This window comes from Physcomitrium patens, chromosome 2, assembly GCF_059467195.1.
Source record: "Physcomitrium patens ecotype Gransden chromosome 2, ASM5946719v1, whole genome shotgun sequence".
Taxonomy (NCBI): domain Eukaryota; kingdom Viridiplantae; phylum Streptophyta; class Bryopsida; order Funariales; family Funariaceae; genus Physcomitrium; species Physcomitrium patens.
In genome coordinates, this window is record NC_143411.1 from 11061082 (window position 1) to 11067378 (window position 6297).

Genomic DNA, 6297 nt, shown 5'->3' on the forward strand with positions numbered 1-6297 from the left:
ATAGAAATTTTAGTTTTAGTTTTAGTTTTTTTTTTTTTTTTTTTTGAATATTTATATTTATTTATTTTTATTTTTTTATCTTTCTTTATAAAAAGTTTTATTTTTTTAATTTGCCTTCATTAGGTTTTTGTATTTGATAAATTGACAAGAGAATACCTATAATATATGAATTTTGTCTTTTATTGATTAAGAGAAGATTATTCTTTTTTTAAATCAAGTATAAGTATATTAGAAATTACACATTATCTTTTTTTTATTAATATTATTTATAATATTTATTTATTTATTTTTAAATCTATAAGAAAATAAAGAAACAAAGAGGTAGCACCAAGCTTACCCTAGCTCATGACTATTGCAATCTGGCCCTTTCTACTTCTTCTTCAAACTACTTATGTTTTTTCTTGAAATGCCAACCACTACACAATTGATGATAAATACTTTTTTTGAGTGCATCATCCATCGTGCCTTCTAAACTATCCATTCATCAGTTTATTATCTTCTTTTAATCCTACATACTATGTATTGTAAAACAAAAAATATCCTATCCATTCTACATAGCCCCATTCCTAACTATAACTTTTTTGTTCCAATAATGTTATTTTTTCTCATTCTATTTCCAATTGATACTTCATCTTTTCTCATTCCAATATTGATGTATTGCAATTCTGGATTAGGTCTTGCTTTTGGCTTTCCATGATACATTGAATGCATTTTTTTTTTTTTCCAAGCTTCATGTTTTTCTCCAAACTTATGCTCTAATAGCAACTTGGATTTTGCATTTTTCTAGATAATTTGATCTTGTTCCTTAATTTGGTGGCTTTGCTCCCATATCTCTTTTTTGCTTGCGTCCAATTGTTGCCTTAAATTTCCCTCTCCATTCAATTTACTCACTATTATCGGAGTAGAAAGAGTTTGCCTCAAAAAAGCGCTAGGCTTTTGGCTGCTACTAAATACTCAATCAAGTCTAAGATATAAAGTACGAAGTTTATATATATAATATATTTTGTTTTAGGATAATTACATCAATATATAAGCCCAAGTACTAAGAAAACATCCAAATGTATGATAAAGTATCTTAAAACCTTATATATCCTAATGAGAAATGTTTCCAAACTTCAATAGCTCATATCTCACGATCGGTCTATCTAAACAACCTAAACTTTTACATGAAGTACTGATAAACTTTCAAAAACTACCACAAAAAAAATCAACTACAAATTCATTACAAATCTTGAGATATCACTAAAGCCCTAATAGTAGCTTTAAATCCTAGCTTACATACACCCACGTGCTATTTTCTTCATATCTCACAAAATAAGTACTTAAATACCATGAAACTTTGATCTATAGCTTCTTAACCTAATAACTCAGACTCATAAAAATTTTGAGCCAAAAATTCATCCAAAACTCAAGATATGGCTCCAACCATTACTGTCAACAAAATGATTCAGTTACTGCCTTTGAATTACATGTGCTGTCTTCAATTCCCTATAACTCCTTCATCTAAACTTGGAATTTGTCAAAAAATATTTGTAAAGTATAGTCAAGAAAGTATTCTCTTCCACTCCAATTACTGATCTTTCATTGCTCTCCGTACCCATATGTTATGCTTCAAAGAGTGATAGTAGGTACAAATTTGACACCTTAACTTTGAACACCTATATTTCCTTCACAAAATCTCAAAATCACACAAAATCTTCACCCAAATTATACCCAAAACCCTGAACTTGCTGACCTTAGTCTCCAAAGCTCAAATGACTTTGAAAGAGAAACCCTAATCCCTAATAGGGCCTCGGGCAGCCTCCTTGAAGTCCATTGGGTATGGCCTTTGACTAATAGGAATGAAGATCTCCATTCCTTGCCTTCATCCAACCATGCCTTGCTTTCATCTCTACCAATAAGCTTTTTAATAGTTTAGACTTTCATCTTTAGATTCCAACCTTTTCTTAAGTTTTATAGTAAATATCTAAATCCTACATAATATAAATATTATAATCAAAATAAATAAATCTCCAAATAAAATTTCCTATATCAATTCTCTTTAAATTTATTTACTAACCACTCTAATCTACATCAAGACTTACAAACATATTATATATCTTAATTAATTTTTACATACTATAAGCAATTACAATACGACACCGTGAGTTGTAATTGAGAAATTTGAGCCAATATGACATCCTTGAGATTCATTCTTTTCGGTGTTCTATCATGTGAAAACGTTAATTGATTTATGTCCATCAAAACTGAAACTTCAGCCTTTACTTCAATTCCCAAACAAATTAGAACTTGCTCTAGTATAATCTCTAAAATAGCCTCCCGTTCCAATGAGTTTTTTGATTCTCCAATTTTGTACACTACTACCTTTGGAATAGTTGTCAAAACTGTTAAATTCCAAAGACTTTGTTGAGGCATTAGAGATGGCATATTTTTCTCTCTTACTGGCAGTGCTTGATTCAACGTATATGTAATCACGGAATGTACATAATTGGAGCAAAGCAAAGATACAAATTTTTCCATCTTTTGCTTGGCTCCCATCTCCGCATGGATTTTAGTGGCTATAAAAGCTGCCCAATTAAACACCATATCTTCTAATGTTTCTACCATAGCAAATAATAGTTGTTTGGACATATATGTAGTGTGTCAATTTAAGCCTAATCACTTCTAAATAAAATGCATCCATTCCATAAGCTCTAGTATAAGTGCCTCCACCATCCATCAACCTTGATTCTTCTCAAATGACAACATACCACCTTTGAAATAGCTTCTTGATCTAAAATCACCAAACATTTCAGCATCCACTACAAGCTCATCAATTTGGAGGTACAATACCTTTTGTAAGGTAGTCTCATTGATCCCAATAATACTCTCCTTGAAAACACTGAAACCATCTTCCAGATCATAATTGGTTATATATTCTTCCAACAATTCTACATCAATTGGTGGTAAGTCATTAGATCCTCGTAAAAATTGATATAATTATACATTTTTAAAATCTCTTTGTTTTTTTTGTATTCCAGCAGAATTCCAACTTCATTAGTTCTATATTGGTAAGAACCACTAGGAACGGCGACCTCAAACTACTCTTAGCTCTCAGATTACGACAGCTTTCTTTTCTGTCTATAGCTCTCTTCATTCTTTCTATTGACATTACGAAATACTTGCTTTTCACTCCTTACTCACATTGACATTAAGTTCTTGCTTATTGAAGTAAACCCTATACTCCAAGATGGTATGTTCCAAACAACAATGTTTGAAATGCTAAAGAAAACTTCCACTAAGTACCTCACTCCTAACCTTTTACTTAAAGTAGGGATTAAGAATCCCTAATCTTATTTACCATAATTCTACTTCTGATTTTCCTTACTAGTCGGTATTAGGATCCAAAACTAACCATCAGCTATCTTTATTATTCATTATATATCTATAATTATAGATAATCTATCATTAACAAATAAGCCTTTTTTCTTCTAATTTTTAAAATCCGTCCTGAATTGATGTATAATAAAGTTATAATCGGTTTTTGTTGATTTGTGTAGTAAATTGGATATCCATAAAATCTTCCAATTAAATTGAATCATTAGAAAAATCTTCCACTACACAATACAGTCCATGCTAATGAACTTAGAATTTTCTCAAAAAAATATTAAATCAACTATCATGAAGAAGTACTAGATCATTGGGAAAAAAAGATTTGAGATGTAATTTACTATCATAATAACTCTTATATCAACGCTGTGTAGCTTTCATAGTCAAAAGAACTGTAGCCCTAACTTCATCCAATTTTTCCAATTTTCTTAACTAATATTGGAAGGATTCTTTATTGCCAATACATTCATCCAATGCAATTTTCAAACTCTAAACTTTCAATTTAATTGATAATATTACGTCTTGCATGTATATCAATTGGAATGGTATAGAATTTGTAGTCACTTTATATGCAATATGATACATCAACAATCCTATAAATAATTTAGTATCCCAATCTATTCTCACACTAGACATTGTCTTAGTTAAAATTTTGTACAAAATACCATTGATCTTTTCAATCTATCCATTGGCTTGAAGATGATATGAGCCTATTTTTTGATTTTTGATTTCATATTTATCCATCAAGGCTGCAATTGTAGAATTAATAAAATAGGTTCTTTAATCACTAAATAATTCTTTGGAACACCCAAATCAAGTGATAATATTCTCATATAAAAATATGGCTATTATATTGGCATTATCAGTTTTTGTTGCCACTGCCTCAGTCTATTTTGTTACATAATCGATTGCTACCAAAATATATCTTTTCTATCTATTACGTGAGGCTAGAGAGATTGGTCCTATAAAATCAATGTTCTATTTTTTAAATGGTGCTTGTGCCAAAATTGATACCAACGGCATGGCAAAAGTTCCAATAGGGTGACCAATTCATTGGCAAAGATCACATCAGACATATTAGTGTGCATTCGAAAATATTGTTGGCAACCAATATCCAACTATTAAAGCTTTACGAGCAGTACTATCATTGACAAAATATCCGCCACAACTATCCAAATGACAGCCTTTTAATATGATACACACTTTACTTTGAAAGATATAGCAACATAAAATTCTATCTTGCCCTTGCTTATATAAGGTATCACCAATTATTATATATGGCATACTTTTTAAAATCAAGTATTTCTTAAGTTTCTCACTATAAGCAGGTAGAAATGTTTGAAATGTCAGATATTTAATCAATTCACTATATTGGGATATAATCACGTTGACAAAAAATAATTTTATATCAGGTAGGGCATCATTAATAGATTCATTATCTAATATATTGGATAAACAAGATATGTGGCTCACATTGGCATGTTTCTTTCTTGATCTGACATTGATAGTAAAGTTAAATTTTTGAAGTAGTAACATCTATCGAGCAATGCGTCTACTCAATTGAGGTTTATTAACCATATATTTAAGAGCATTGTAGTCGACATGAAACATGAAGTCATAACTGAGCAAATAATATCAAAATTTTTGAACAAAATAAATTATTCTCAAAGATTCCTATTCAGTCGTAGTATAATTTTATTCAGCTCTAATCAATTGTCGACTAGCATAATATATTAGATGATCCAAATCCTTTTCATCTTTTTGACTCAATATGGATCCAATAGAAACATTGGATGCATCAACATAAATATGAAATAGTTTTGTCTAATAAGGTACAATCAATACTAATATAAACACTAATTTTTGTTTCAATACTTCAAACGCAATTGTACATTCTAAATCTACATATGACTATACAAAAGAAAATTTATGATTTAGGAAAAAGGCCTTCTAGTTTTTCAACTCCATATCTTTAATCTCATTGTATACTTAGATAACCTTTTTGTATTTGATTGGTGCCTAAATTAAGAGATTGAGACACAAATTCCTTGATAATATCCTGTTTGATTTTTCTCTCCAATATACAATTTTTTATATAATCCGACAAATTAGAAGTACATAATTCTAATTCCAATGTACTAACTTCATTAACCCCAAAATTATTCATCTAATTAGCAATAACATGATCAAAATTTGTTGTATCCTCCAGATATATTAAATATTTGCCGAGTCTTCCACATTGGTATAACACACCTTGCTTCTGCAGGTGAGGTGGATTATCACCAACTTGCATTGCATTGATAATTTCATCATATTCTACATGAGATTGACCTTCATCATCAGATGTTACCTCTAAACCTAGAATTTGAGATTCCTGATGATATTGAATTAGGTACATTTGTAACACAATCTTGTCTTTCTCTTTCTCAATAGTCATCGTTCTACAATCCCAATCATTTCTAGTTTTGGCTTGATATAGCCACTGTCAACCCCTTAAGATTGAATAGAATAATATGAAATTTTATAATTAAAAAATAATATAATCAATCTTGTGTATGATTCCATCGATTATAATGATAATACTATATAAGATATCCATTGGTTTCACTCGACTATGATCTATCATTCTCAATATCAATATTGTGGATAATAATTATTTTAAGTCCAAGTCCTCTATTCTATCAATGTTCAATAGATTTATACTAGAGCTACCATCTACTTGAACTTTAGAAATAAAAATACCATTGATGGATACATCAATAATTAGTGTTCTCGGATCGGGATTTAAACTAACTTCACGAATTTTTCTATTATGGGACCTATATCTTATTAATGAAGAATTCAATATAGAACGATATTTTGGAGATATTGCTAAAAGTTGCTTCATTATAATAGAGGGTTGAATTGCATCCAAATCTTTCAAAACAT